General features: G+C 45.6%; 1 protein-coding gene across 7 annotated transcripts in view; it reads right to left on the bottom strand.

The window, feature by feature from the left end:
• The window catches only part of TBC1D1 (TBC1 domain family member 1), a 226,405-nt gene extending 216,116 nt beyond the window's left edge, over positions 1-10,289 (bottom strand). For all 7 annotated transcript variants that reach the window (XM_005207835.5, XM_059887349.1, XM_005207838.5 and 4 more), the window contains exon 1: positions 10,049-10,289. The gene's annotated coding sequence lies outside the window, so the exon portion shown is untranslated. The remainder of the gene's footprint in view (positions 1-10,048) is intronic.
• Positions 10,290-15,792: the final 5,503 nt, after the last annotated feature.

Below are 15,792 nucleotides of genomic sequence, written 5' to 3'. Positions count from 1 at the left end.
AAACACAAGCCTCATAGAGCCAACAGAGGCCAGCTCCATAGAAAGTAATATAGTGCTGCTTGGACGGCTTTAAACCCTACTGTATTATTTAACGTACATTACAAGACATTTTTTTAAGATGACTGAATTCAGTACTGGTGGCTCCCCCGAAATAAGTAATCTTGCAAGAAAAAAGTCAGCTATCTATCATGACAGTCTATTGAACTGGACTAGTTTTCAACAACTGACCTTATCACTTATGATACCCCTGGATTTTTAAAGGCTCTCCCCAATGTAGCCCAGAGGTTCTGAATCACGAATTCAAATTCCATTAACACATACTTGGTGACTATTACATTCTAAACACCATCACAAATATTTTGTTTCATTCATGTACTATACACACCCCGTGTCTCTTCTCATCAATAGAGGGTGTTTTTTGTACGAGATTCAAACTCACTCAAGGGGTAATTTTCCCTTCTCTATGGGTGACTTTCAACAACCACATTTGATGTATCGTAGCTTACTCCTTGGAAGAAAAGTTATGACCAAACTAGATAGTATACTGAAAAGCAGAGACATTACTTTGCAAAAAAAGGTCCGTCTAGTCAAGGCTATGGTTTTTCCTGTGGTCATGTATGGATGTGAGAGTTGGACTGTGAAGAAGGCTGAGTGCCGAAGAATTGATGCTTTTGAACTGTGGTGTTGGAGAAGACTCTTGAGAGTCCCTTGGACTGCAAGGAGATCCAACCAGTCCATTCTAAAAGAGATCAGCCCTGGGTGTTCTTTGGAAGGAATGATGCTAAAGCTGAAACTCCAGTACTTTGGCCACCTCATGCGAAGAGTTGACCCATTGGAAAAGACTCTGACGCTGGGAGGGATTGGGGGCAGGAGGAAAAGGGGACGACAGAGGATGAGATGGCTGGATGGCATCACTGACTCGCTGGACGTGAGTCTGAGTGAACTCTGGGAGATGGTGATGGACAGGGAGGCCTTGTGTGCTGTGATTCATGGGGTTGCAAAGAGTCGGACCCAACTGAGTGACTGAACTGAACTGAACTGAACTGAGTGCCCTTATAAGAGACTTAGAGAGCTCTCTTTCCACTTCTACCACGCGAGGACACAGGGAAAAGTGAGCAGTCTATGAACTAGGAAGCCAGCCATCACAAGATTCTGAATCTGCCAGCACCTTGATCTTGGGCTTCCCATCCTCCAGAACTGTAAGAAATCAGTTTCCATTGTTTATAGACTACCCAGTCTGTGATATTCGGTGACAGCAGCTTGAATGAACTAAGATAGTCATTCAAATCCGTTCTTTACTCTATTACTACTTCTTAACTGACTTTACATCTAAATAAATCTAACTTTTTTCTCAACTGGAGAAAAGGTGCCCCCACACTCAATCCAGCCTTCTTGTATTTCTGAGAGTAACTCAACCAACACATACAATTGATCATATCACTCTTCTGCTAAATCCTTAATCACAGCCCCCATAAAATCTACTCTTTGACATGGCATATAGGATCTCTTCAGAATCTGGACCTTTCCATATCTCCAACCATGTATACTCCTCTACAATGCAGCTTTGGGAGCTTTCCAGGTGGTGCAGTGGTAAAGAATCCAGCTGCCAATGCAAGAGACGCAAGAGATGCAGGTTCAATCCCTGGGTTGGGAAGATCCCCTGGAGTAGAAACTGGCAACTAGTTCCAGTATTCTTGCCTGGAAAGTTCCATGGACAGAGGAGCCTGGTGGGCTAAAGTCCATGGGGTTACAAAGAGTCAAACATAACTGAGAGACTGAGCACGCACGCATATGCACATGCAGCTTTTGGCTCTGAAGATAAGTAACTGGACACGGTTCCCCACATGAGATGGGATTTCTCGTGCCTGTGTGCCACAGCGCATACTGTTCTCTCTGTCAGGAACATAATACCTGTCATGAACTGTAGAGAGCCCGAGAGTTTACCCTGCTTGCAAACTTACAAGTCAGGCTGCCACAAGTTAGCCTCCTGATAGAAGACATGCGACTCCCAGGTCAGACTAAGGATAATTTATTACTCAGAGCAATAGCAGTAGCCACAGAGGCAGCATTGTGGCTGGCTCCCTGACCTTCAGTTCCCACAGGCCAGGTGACATCTGTATCCACAGTGGGTTACAGGAGAGGCACCTGAGATTTGGAAGCCTGACTATTTTATAATAAGGAGTAAGCATGTCTGTCCTTAAATTCTAGAGTGTCTTCCAGAGAGGGACACTATTTCTATCTTCTTTGGCTGTTTGCTATTGAAAAAAATCGAAAAGGTGATCCAGAACAAAGCAGTCGGTCCCTCTGCTCATAAAATAGCATCATGGACAACCCAAGGAGACTCTCCCAATGAAATGAAAAAAATAGGATCATTGACAACCCAAGGAGACTCTTCCAATGACCCCACTCTTGTCCTCTAACCTAATCCCAACTCACAGACAAGTCCTAGTTCAAGCAACTGTCACCTCTCTCACCCATGGTGATCCGGGGCAGCCGCCGTGACCTGCTGCACTTGTACCTAAACGTCTGAATAGGTGTCCCTAAACAAGTCTATCAGCGTCTTAAGCTCATGAGGTTTGGGGTTTCTGAAATCGGTATTCAAATTCTAAACCATTTCCAAACTGCAACTGAAGCCTGTTCTTTTTACTCTTATGTTTACTATGTGACATATATGCATATATCCAAAGAATGAATTTTTATAATTAATTTGAACATGGCTAAAAGCTAATTTTTTAATTTTAGATGTTTCAAAGTTTAGAAATAAGCCCATATTTTATTTAGAGTGCTAATATATTTCATAAAAGTGTATTCCCTATCTCTTTTCTTTTAAAGTAAAGCTTCTCTTGATGATGAAAACAGACTTAAAGCTCATATAACCCCATTAATAAAGGTCTCTCCTTTTTTTCTTTCTCTCACCTACAGGTGAAAGTGGCATTAAATGTCTAGCTCAGCTTCCACTCCTGTAACTGAATCTGCTTCAAGTTCTAACCGTTGACAGCTGCTAATCCCAAGACATGTTTAAAGAAGTGACTAGAATTATTACAAAGGATAGACCCAAGATCTATCAATGAGAATAGATGAGGCAGCTATTAATATGGTGGCAACCAGTGTAGCAGAATTACTTTCAGTTTTCTTGTGAGGGAATACAAGAATGCTTCTGCTGCTACTGCTAGTCGCTTCAGTCGTGTCCGACTCTGTGCGACCCCATAGACGGCAGCCCACCAGGCTCCCCAATCCCTGGGATTCTCCAGGCAAGAACACTGGAGTGGGTTGCCATTCCCTTCTCCAATGCATGAAAGTGAAAAGTGAAAGTGAAGTCTCTCAGTCGTGTCCGACTCTTAGTGACCCCATGGACTGCAGCCCACCAGGCTCCTCCGTCCATGGGATTTTCCAGGCAAGAGTACTGGAGTGGGGTGCCATTGCCTTCTCTGGAATACAAGCATAAAGCAAAACAATTACACAATCGAGTCATTTCGATTATTTGGTAAATAGTCATCAAATTGGTCCTGCAATTTCACTGTCAAAACTATTTGGATGCCTCAGATTTTCACTTTTCAACCAGGAAGGGCACATGTTAGTTTCTCTGTAAAAAACAGATTGGACCTTAACACCTTAACACTGTCAATAAACTATCAAATCGTAAGTTCTACTTCAGATAGAGTCCTAATTATTTATAAGTAATTCAGATTCTGCTGACATAAGATTCATGGTAACTTAGATTCGGTGAATAACTAATGTTCAATGAAAAGTTACATAAAACAGAAGAACCATTCAAACAATCCTAACAAACCATCAGATTATTTTTAAGCCATCTCAGTCCACATCACATGCATGTAACCTGTGACCATCCTTGCGGCCTCAGGGAGAACCATCTATTCCAGGAAGTCTCCTGTGCTTCATGTCTCAGAAATACTCTGGTCTATTATTCTGGTGAGCATCTAATAGTCATGTTCTCAACAGCAGAGTCATCTGTGCAGAAGTCCTACCCCTCCTAGAGATCTTCTGTGTTCTACAACAACTCCTGCCCACCACAACCATTAACCATGGTGGGACCCAAAACACAAAGACACTCTTTTATCAGAATAGTCCAATAACCTTGTTTTTGAGTCCTGCCATGATAAATACCTCTGGAAGCATGTATATAAAATCACAAAATTTTAAAGCTAGAAAGGTCCTTTAAAGCCACTCAAATTTCTTTCTTACATGCAGGAAATGAGGAAACTGAAGAAGCTAAATGGTTTGTCCAAGTTTGGTGACAGAATTAGGACAATACAAGTCCCTGACTCCCTTCCAAGCGTGGCAAAGAACCTGTTTTCTTACAAAACACTTTCAAGTGTGAAGTTGAGAAAACAAATTACTTTTCTAAATCTCAAGTTTACTCTTACAAAAGGATGGAACAAGACCATCCCCAAGTTTTCTTCTGTCTCTAAAATCTGGTGAATCTCATTTTCATAATGTAAAATACCAAATGTCCCTGAGACTGTGTGGGGATAGAAAGCTGCTCCGATCTTCCCTTAAGGAATATAAATGTGGGAGAGGTGCATGAAGACAGCCTGGGGTTTATTGATCAAGAAGCGAGAAAGGGGATGGTGGGAGTTAGCTGGCTGCCATTGGGAGTGCCCTCTCATCCCAGCACCCATCCACTCCCTCCCTCCCAGTTAACCACAGGGAGTAGGATGGGGACTTTCCTGTAACCAGCCATAAACTGCAGCCCCTACCTTCTCAGACGCTGGTGGGAGGGGAGGAGAGTGAGATAGATGGATGAAGGGAGGGCTATTGGAAGCTTCTAGCTCCAGGCCAGGTTAGGAACCAGTCGATACTGATTAGCTGACAGGGACCTGCCAGAGAGACAGGAAACCCCCAAGGACACTCATTTCCCCTTGAGAATCAACAACCTTTTTTTTTTTTTTTTTTCTGTTCTTTACTCTAGATGGAGTAGCTTGCAGCTGAGCAGGATTATTCTGCCACTTGAATACTCTAATCGCATGCAGTGAGATCACTGGCTTGGCTTGGCTATTTGTCCATTTCCTGCACAGAATCCCATCCAATCTGAGAAGTGTGATGCTCACTCAGGAATTGCTCATAGGTCCCCAAAATCTTTGAAGCAGTCAGCTATTTCACCAGCATGGCTATTTCACTGACTGGCTCCTGGAGCTAATGGTTCTAACCTTTACTTCATCGAGGACGCTCCAGTACCTGGCTTTGCCTCTCTAACTTGACACATAAAGTAATGCTGTTTTGAATGACTTCCTTCCTATATAAATCAGAGATAATTCAAGCCTAGTCCTTTAGAATGTCACTGTCACTTCCTGTATTCTCTTCCACGGTATTGCCCAGGATAAAAGGGTGGGGTGGGATCATCCTAGTTGGCCTGTAGGGGTTATGTCTAACCTTCCCTCCTGCATGGCTGCTGTAAGTTATTCTCCTAAAAGTACCAGAGTTAACTGTTAACACATAATTACACTTACCTGTGAGTCTGTTAACAGGTTTTGCACTCACAATAGCCCTGACCAATAAAGACCATTATTACCATATCTGAATAAGAACTATTATGGACTATAATTATCATTATCAGCTCCAGTTTAATGATGAGAGACGTTAAGGAAGTTGCTGGCACAGAGAAGTGAGGTCACTTGCCCAAGGTCATACTAGCAGCGAGTGGCAGAAGCAGGATTCAGACCCAGGTCTTTCCACTCCAGAGTCAGTATTACCTATTAACTAGTATTGGATATTGGAGAAGGCAATGGCACCCCACTCCAGTACTCTTGCCTGGAAAATCCCATGGATGGAGGAGCCTGGAAGGCTGCAGTCCATGGGGTTGCTAAGAGTCAGGCACGACAAAGCAACTTCATTTTCACTTTTCACTTTCATGCATTGCAGAAAGAAATGGCAACCCACTCCAGTGTTCTTGCCTGGAGAATCCCAGGGATGGGGGAGCCTGGTGGGCTGCCGTCTACGGGGTCGCACAGAGTCGGACACGACTGAAGCGACTTAGCAGCAGTATTGCATATTACACATATGCTCTTCTGTGTTCTTACAGCTCTCACAAGAGTCTTTTCATCATCCCCATTTTATATAAGTGTCCTCTAGCTAGTAAATAAGGAAGGCAGGATTTGAATCCAGACCGCCCATGTGCCCAAATTTCTGTTCTTTGCAATCTGACAGTATCTCCAGATGCAAGTAACACTAAACTATCATTCTAGTAGACAAGCAGGGTTATTTTTCTACCTAAATTTGACAATAGTAATCTATATCTGAGGACTTCCCAGGTGGCTCAGTGGTAAAGAGTCTGCCTGTCAATGCAGGAGCCACAGGAGACTCGGGTTCAGTCTCTGGGTTGGGAAGAGCCCCTGGAGAAGGAAACAGCAATCCACTCCAGTATTCTTGTCGGAAGAATCCCATGGACAGAGAAACCTGGAGGGCTACAGTCCATGCGATTGCAAAGAGTTGGAGAGGACTGAATGACTGAGCATGCATGCATGCAACCTAAATCTAGTGTGAAGATGATATGCTCAAACTGTAAAAGTCAATATAATTATAGCAATAAGCAATATACATTGTGTGCTCACTACCAAGCATTGTTCTAAGCACTTTACACGTATAATTCACTAAGTTTGACAACTAACCCATAAGGTCCCCTCTCTGGAAGTTTAGATTCACTGATTATGTTTGTGTGTGTGTGTGTGTATATATATATATGTATATATATATATATATATATATAATGTGTTGTTAAATGGGTACATCTTCTTTTTAAGAGCAAAAAATAGCTGCTTCTTGTCTCAAAGGAAACAGGCACACTCAAAATTAAATGCATCTTTGCTGGTACTAAAACATATTTCCTACATTCTGCACAGCTTCACTGAAACCTAAGTGTCAAGAACATTTCACATGGCCCCAGTATGACCAATCATTTTCTAAACATCTGAAACCTGAACAGGGACACACTGATCTTAAATCTAAGAATCCATCGAATGGAAATCTTGGCCTGAAAATGTCAAAAACCCTGAGAATGGAAAACTTCATATATTTTGTGAAGAATCTGGTTTAAAAATATTTTTATTCGAATGTGGAAAGCAAGCAATGAAAATAAAAGTCAGCAAAGGTGTTCATAATCTGTACTGAAAGCCTAAATCCTTTGCCATCACCAAAGGGATACAAACCTAACATTCCTTGGTTTCTGAGTGGACTCACAGCCATTTTAATGAACAGATTTTACTTCTCCAAGTCACAGAAAAAAGAGGGCCTGGAAGATAAATCAAGTGTGGGGATGAATGAGGCTATTAAATTTGAGAAGAGCAGGAGAACAGACAAGAAAAAGGTCAAAGGGAACTATGCCAGGGCACCCACCCATGAGCACACCTACGTAAGCCCCCAAGGGGGATGATACACGTGCTAGATCACCTGGAGAATCTGAAGAGTGGAGACTGGGGACCCTCAGACAAATGCTGTGAAGACAGTAAAAGGGCCTGAAGAGTTGTCATTTGGTGAGATAAAATTTAAAGCCTATTCAAAGGTGGAATCTGCAAGCAGCATCCCCACTCTGGGCGCCATCATGAATGAAGATGCTGGGGAACAGGTACATGTCATACTGCCTGCCACTGGTACATCCTAGAAGCTCCCACAAGATCTGGGACTGAAAGGAGCCACCCACCAACACCTGGCTGTGCACAGGGGTACATCTGGTTGCTACTGTAGCCCTTCTGGTGAAGGTCACCTTCTAGGGAGTCTTCAGGTGACACTTAATGTGTCCCGGGAAGTAGGACACAGAGATTGTCAACGGCTGGATGATAAGGGAAGTGGGGAAAGCCGAATAATTTCTTCAGAGTTGCCCTTTTCTTCCTCAAACATCTGGTACCGTCCCAATATCATATAGGACAAAAGGTCAATACTGACATGGCTGCACCAAACCAGAAATATGACCATAGACAGAGGAGAAATCTCCAGAGCTCTCAGTAGGAAAGATAAAGGCAGACTAAGCAGAGAGTTCCATTTTCAAAACTTTATTTTGATGCTAATATGCTAATAATTTATAACTACACCAGTGAATTTTTTCCCCTGTTTTACTGGTCTGCCAGTGGCTGGACAAGTCCACAGAAAGGCATTTATTTTAATGATTGTTTGATGATTTCAGGCACTGCTTTGAGCCACACTTAGTCCCTTTTATATTTCTTTGCACTCAGTTGATACTGTGGTCTCAGGATACTGCACTGTCTTCACTACAGGAAATCTCCCCTAAACATTTCACACAGTGCCCTTTAATTCACAGCTGCACTCACTATCCACTAGCTCAGGTTTTATCAACAGGATACGGTAGAGAAATTTGGAGAGCAAGCACTTTTTATGGCCTTATTTCCCTATACCTTGTTAGAAAAAAAAAAAAGAAGCAGGCAGATTCGAGACTGCCACAGCTTTCCACTTGAAACAACTATAAAATATCTGTTTACAAAAGCAGTCAATCCTATTTTATGCAAACTTTTTCATCCAATGTCCTTATTTCTTAAGACAGTCTTCAAGGTTCCCAGGAAAGAGCTGTTCAGTTCAGTTCAGTTGCTCAGTTATGTCCAGCTCTTTGTGACCCCATGAACTGCAGCATGCCAGGCTTCTAAAACTGTCCATCATCAACTCCCAGAGTTTGCGCAGAGCTAAGCAGGAGACATACCTCCTCCCAAGCAAGAGAAGCCACATCAACTCTACAAAATCGTGTGGAACCCAGCTGCTTCCGGGATCCCTAACCAAGATGGTAATAGAACATCATGTGTTCAGAAACATAAAGAGTTGTCATGCAAGGTGGATTCCCAGCCCCTTAAAACAACTCTCCTGTTCACTCCTGAGGTCAACCCCTCCCACCCACAGCAGGTTCCCAAAGCACAAGGAAATCCAGAGGTGGCCATGCTTCTACTTCTACCAATCTCATCTCCAGTCTTTGGAGGAGAAGGAACTGCAGTTGTCCCAAAGAAGGGATTTTTTTTTTTTTTTTAAATCAAGGACTCTGCAGTTCAGTTTAAGCACAGAGTAAAAGGTTTAGACATTTGGACTTCTAGAGATAGCTGAGTTTCCTAGATGTGACCTATTTAAGCCAGGTCACTTTTATTAACTTTGCTGTAAAGCAGAAACTAACACAACATTGTAAAGCAAGTATACGCCAATAAAAAATAATTTTAATAGGTAATTTTAAAATGCTCTTTCAAAGTCTAATTATACAGTATCAGTAAGTAAAATCACCCAATTATCTAAAAGGAAGAATGAATGACCTACGAAGTGAATGAATACCCATTAATTCATGCAGGGCACTCAGAATCAAACTGTTTGATGGGAGGAACAATCATCACTTTCGATTTCTTTTCCTTTTAAAGTAACTTTCAGAGAATAATCTATTTTAAATGAAATAGCCACAAGTAAAGCCGCCTCTAGGTGGACTCCAAAAAAAAAATGACATCTCTTTTAAGCACACACACACCTTAAACCCACAACAACAACTCGTGGCGAAGTTAGAGGGGTCTCATAATCACAGACAGATCAGGAAGCTGCTAGAAACAAGTAAGCAGGGTTTCAAAATGACTGGTACAGGATGTGCCCATAGAAAGAAATGTTGCGCGCGCCGGTGGAGCTGCCAAGTTGCTACTGCGAAGTACCCTGAACTTTTAAAGGGTGGCCTGGGGTTACTCTGACCGCCCTCCCCCAGTTTGGTCGCCTTACAAACACACTAGCCCTAGAAATATTTGGCGGGAGGGGCGAGGACGGAGATGCGAAGACCGCGAGCAGGAGTGGAGGGAGGGGCAAAGGGAGGGTGCCTGCGGGAGCTCCCGGGTCGCTCTGAACTTGAAGGTTTCGCTTTCGTCCAACTAGGGGACAACGAGGTGGCAATCAACTTCCTCTCCCGAGACACCCCCTGCGCGACAAGGACAGCAGGAACGCCCCTGGAGTACCCGAGCCCAGCTTTTCCGCCGGCCCGGGAGCGCAGGGGCCTGCAGGAGGTAGGGGACGGCCGGGATGCCCCGGGAGGAGGCGGCGGGGTGTCGTGGGCGAGGCCCCAGGAAGCGCCTACCTGTGCCGCGGCGCGCTCAGAGCCCGGAACCCGGCCGGGGCGCGCAGGTGTTCGGGGGTAGCCCGGGGACGGCCTGGGCAGGCGGGGCGCGCATCGTGGCTGCAGGCTGCTCTCTTCCAGCCGCGGGGACTGGCAGGACTCCCGCCTCTTCTCCAGTCGGCGGGTCCAGCGGCGGCGGCGGCAGCAACAGGCACCGAGGCGCAGGAACGCCGGCGGCCGCAGCGGCGGCGGAGGAGGAGGTGTCTGCGCGCGGCTCGCGTTTCCTCCTCCCCGGCAGGGCGAGCGCGGGGGAGGCGAGGGGAGGGCTGAACCCGGGATCTCCCAACTCGGTCCCCAGGGACCTAAGAGGGGGACGCGATGCCCCCTCCCTCCCCACAGCGCCGTGTGACTCTGCTCGAGCGGCATGGCCGAGACGGGCGAGTCACTCGCCGGCAACAGCTGCTGCAGTGCGGTCCACCGCCGTCTCCCTCCCCTCCCTGTCTCTCCCTTCCCGGGCGGTCCATCCTCAACCTGCTCCCGGGCAGCCAGCCTCAGCCCCGAGAGGTGTCGGGGCGCCGCCGCACCAGCCCCAGAGCAGGGTCTTGGCCAGACGAATACCCTGGGCTCCGGGGACGCGAAACCCCGCGCCTGATTAAAGCCCTCGAGGAGGGATGTGCGGTCCAACCCTGAGCTTAGCAGCCTATTTATAGCAGGTGGCACTGCCAGCCGCGCTCCGGGCCTGCGGGGCTCTCAGCAGGTGGCACTGCCAGCCCGCTCTTCACTGCCCTGCGGTAGCCTCGCCTCCTCTCTCCGAAATGGACAGGGTGAAAACTGCACAGAACACAGGAAGGTGGCCAAGCCTCCTGGAGGCTCTTCCAGACATTACCCCTTCTTCCCGTCCTAGTCAGGGAGTGAATTGAGGCACGGGCATCCTCTGGGGCTGAATCAAGGAATCGGGGAACAGCTTAAGTGTCTTTTCCTATTAAACACCCGTAAACCCATTTCCGAACAACTGCGGAATGACGCAGGGGCTAGACTGCCTTTTCCCCTTCCTGATGGTCCAGAGGCGCGCGCGCGCACTCACACACACCCCCTATCTCTCTCTCCCTCCCTCCCCCCCCCCCGCCCCCACACACACCTCCGTGTGCCTACCCTCTCTCTCACACACCCTTTATCTGTCTCGCTCTCTCTCACACACACACACCCCCCTCCGTGAGCCCACCCTCGAGTCAGATTTGGGGAAGTTAGTTCTCAGCTGCCTTGTAGAGTGTAAGGAGAGACACCAGGGAGATGTAAGACGTCTGAGAAAGCAGGCTCCTAGGGTTAGGAGATGGCAGGGTTCAGGAAACAGGCAAACCTCCTAAATCCCTGTCTTACCAGGTAAATTTCACGCCCCACGGCTGGGACAGCGATCTGAGGGAAGTGGGGAACTGAGCAGAGAGAGAAGGGTAGGAACAAGAGGAGGATGGTCGTGGGGCAGATGAGAGGGGGCTGGGCGGCAACGGAAGGGGGAGACATCTTTCAGGATTTTTTGCTTAGTGTAACTGCAAGCTGACTTTAGGGAAGTGGCTGAATTTGAACTGCAGGGTTGGATGTGAACCCACATTCCAGCTCCACCACTCAGTTTGGCTTAGGCAAGCTGCTGGACCTCTGGTCTCCATTCTTTTTACCTGTTAAATGGGACCAATATACACTTTATAAGAGCACTGTGAGGATATAATGGGAAAGTGTATGTAAAGTGCTTAGCACAGTGGCACATGCGTGGACCTCAAGTAGTGGCAGCAGCTATTGTTACCCTGGCTCAGGATGCAAATACAGGTTCAAGGTTCTCCCCTCCCTCCTCGCCGCCTTCTCCCTCCAGGAACAGTGAGTTGCTAGGAGCTGAGGAGGCATTTGGAGGAGTCTTTTTGATCAGGACTGCCTTATGGTCCCTGATCCCATTCCTCTGGATCCTCACATACAAGGGAGTTATATTTGGGTAAGATACAAATTTTTATCCGCAGCTTGATTTAAAACTCATCATACTGGTAACTCTTATTCATTGAGGGGGCTAGTCTATTGGGGGCATTATGGAAGCCACTTTATATGTATTGTCTCTAATCCTTGCAAAAACTCCTCAGGGCAGAGATGATTAAATCCAGAGGTTAATGCCTCTTGGGGTCACAGAGCTAGTAAGTTCTGGGATCTAGAGCTAAAGCCCCATGTAACACACTTTCCCTCTGGCCACTGTGTAGCTCTCTTATAGCACTCAGCTTGCTCTTTATTATAATGCAAATTGTTTATGTACTTAGCCTCAAATCTTTTTTTTTTAAAGATAAGGAATATATACAGATGTATACAATGATTAGAATGTTTATTGGGTTATGAAAATTGTTCTTCATTAAATTATAAGACCAGATATACCAGCAGAGTCTGGCGGGCTACAGTCCATGGGGTTGCAAAGAGTTGGACTTGGAAAAAAAAAAAAAAAGAGTTGGACTTGACTGAGCACTCATACATACACACACACTCACCAGTTAAACCATACTGTTACGTCTTGGATCACACCATAATTATTTCCTATCTTCATCTCCAACTTACTCATACAGTTCTCATCCCCTCTCTGCAGCAGCCTGCTGAGTACACTTACTTCCAGAGTGCTAGATGTCAAGACAGGCACACTCATCCAATTTCATTGACATCCCCAAACTGTCTTTCATACATAACCAGTCAGCTGATGGTTGAAACTATTACCTAACTACCTTAGTCAGGTCAAGACTAGACACTTGCACACAGAGCATCCTGGCCAGAACTCCTTCTATCCTGCCCTTCACTCCCTTTGCTTTTCCTCATTAACTCCCTCTACCCCCACTCCACCCACACCCGAAGTCCCAGAGTGCAGCCAAGCTTCAGTACATGTAGACAGCCAGATGGAGTGCTAATCAGGCCACAAGGGTAGGAAGTGGGAGGGGTGGGGGACAGAGGCAGGCCTAGGCCCCTTGTCTCTCATATTATTCTTTTCCTCCTTGCTACTTAGGTCTAGCAAGTTGTAGCTCAGAGATTAACAACTTAGTGGCAAATAATCATTTCCCTGACCCTATAACCTGAGTTAGGGAAGGATCATAACCTTGTGAGAAGCAGTACTTTCTGTATTACTTTTCCAGCTCCTGGGGTCAGTTACTGCCCTGGGGGTAATCATGAGAGATTTTATAGTATCTTTAGCTTCCTGGAGAAAGAACTCCCTTTATGATATGTGGTAAAGATTTTCAAATTTTTTTTTGCTATAAAGCACTATCTCAGAAAGTAGAGGAGAGCCTGTCATCCACCTCATTGGCACTCATTTCTAGCAGCAGCTATGGAAGAAATAAAAAAGGGGACTTTGAGACTAACGGTGTTCTTGGGATGGCAGGATAAAGACTGTTGAACAGGGAGGGTGCATCCACATGCATAGCAGAAGGGTAGGAGGGACCACTCAGTTCTCATCTGCAATGCCATCACTCTAGGAGGGAAGCGGCTCCCTCCCCATGTCACATAGACAGGAGACTCCCAGCAGGACTGGTACACCGTCAGGGGAGAGGCCGGGCCACGGGGCATCGGTGATGACAAAAGAGAGCTCTGTGGGGCCCAGGCTGGTAGTTCTTTGAGTCACCAATAACAAAACTAAGTAGGGAATGGACCAAACACTGTTGTGACTCTGCTTCGAACCCCTGATTCTCCACCTGAAATCCTACTATGGATCATCTTGGAGGGACTTCCTCTATAGATTCTTTCCTAATTTAGTCCTTTGCACAGTAATTAGTTGTTCATTGCCCATGACCAGAAACATGAATATCAGCTTTCAGATGGCTTCAGAGCTCTAAAAAACTGTCACCCACTGGCACCATTATCTCAAGTGGGAGGCCCAGAGGCCAAAAGAAAACAAAGGCCCCTTTACTTTTAAAAAGTTAAGGGAACTATGGGACTTGCCTGACAGTCCAGTGGTTAAGATTCCATGCTTCCAATGCAGGGAACATGGATTTGATCCCTGATCCAAGGAACCAAGATCCCACACTCTGTATGTGAAAGTCACTCAGTTGTGTCCAACTCTTTGTGACCCAATGGACTATACAGTCCATGGAGTTTTCCAGGCCAGAAAACTGGAGTGGTTAGCCTTTTCCAGGGGATCTTCCCAACCCAGGAATTGAAACGGGGACTCCTGCATTGTAGGCGGATTCTTTACCAGCTGAGCTATCAGGGAAGCCACACATGCTATATAGTGTGGCCAAAAAAAATGTTTTTAATGATTAAAAAAAAAAAAGTTAAAGTAACCATGTATAAATCTAGAATGAAAAGCCTTGTATTAATGTAGAAAAGAGAACTTTAATACTCATTATTACATCTATTAGTGACTTGTTTAAATGTTTATATTAGTTGGAAATTCAAACTCATTATTGCTATGATATATTTTCACCTAACTTCCAAATATACATAATAAGGTAAGAGTTTTTAACTAGTGAGTCTGTTTCCAAAATTGGTATAAAGGCAAGAAGTTAAAATTGTATTGGACAGAACCTGGGATAGTAAGGTGGCCCACTGGGGACACTTGCTCCCACTGATCAGTGGTGGCTCCCCAGAACCCTTGGTGGAAAAGGTTTCTGAGGCGTCTGAGCTTACTGGGAACAGCTCCTCCATGGTGAAGCAGGATCTGCCTGGAGCTGGGAGGAGGTGGCATCAGCACCAATGCTGGGTAACTTGCCAATCCTGCCAACCTGATGCATGACTGTTAGCATCTAAACAGGATGTAAGTCATGCGCAAGTATCTTTACTAACTGTAAGAAACAGTCTTCACAAACACAGAAATGGATTGAAGTCAAGATCAAAGAGTACCTTACATTGGCTTGCCTATAAGGGCCTTTAAATTGCTTTCTCAAAGGCCTGAGAATCAATAAAACATAGTGGAGTAAAAAAGTAAATGAAATGAACAGATAACCAAAGTAGATTTTGAAATTTCACCTATTTATAAACAAAAATGTTACTATTCTTGAGAACTCGTGCTTGCAGTGGACGAGACAGCATAAACCCATGTGCTACGTGCTAGAGCCCCAGCGTGGCTGCCGGGAGAGCCTCGTCTCCTTTTATAGACAAAGCAGCTAGAACTCTGGGCACTGGTTCCACTTCCCTTTTCAGCTCCTGCTCCTACTTGTTAAATCATTGCTCTTCACAAGCAGCTGCCCCACCCCACAAATCTCTCTGATTATATCCAGTGTTTCCTGGGGCTTCCCTCTTCCCACCTGCCCTGGGCCATCAAGCACAAAGCTGAGCAAGTGTTCAATAGCATGTCACCTTTCGTTGTATCTACATTTGTCTAAGTCTCTGAGAATCTCTTTGTAAATTGTCAGTGTTATGGATCTCAGGGATGTTACCCAGACTGGTGAGATAACTGAACTTCCAGCACCGTGAGACCCCCCTCCCCACTTCATTTGATCCCAAATACCATTCTGACCTTGCTGGTACTTGATGTGTAATCTCACCTAGAGAAGGCAGCAGTCAGCTAACTGGTCTCCTTGCTGCTGCCCTTGCCACCCTACAGTGTATTCTCAGTATAGCAGCCAAGTGAATCTGATAAAATATTAGTTGAGCCATGTTACTGCTCTACTTAGAATCCTCCCACGGCTTCCCAGAACTCCCAGAGTAAAAGCCAAAGTCCTTATAATGGTTTAGGGAGCCTTATGGAATCCTCTGCTCTCTCCGACCCTACACCACTACCTCTGATTTTATGGTCTGCTACCAGTCTTGGTTCACTCTGC

The sequence above is a fragment of the Bos taurus genome, chromosome 6 (genome assembly GCF_002263795.3).
Source record: "Bos taurus isolate L1 Dominette 01449 registration number 42190680 breed Hereford chromosome 6, ARS-UCD2.0, whole genome shotgun sequence".
In the NCBI taxonomy this organism is placed as follows: domain Eukaryota; kingdom Metazoa; phylum Chordata; class Mammalia; order Artiodactyla; family Bovidae; genus Bos; species Bos taurus.
This window is presented reverse-complemented; position numbering and strand designations above follow the sequence as displayed.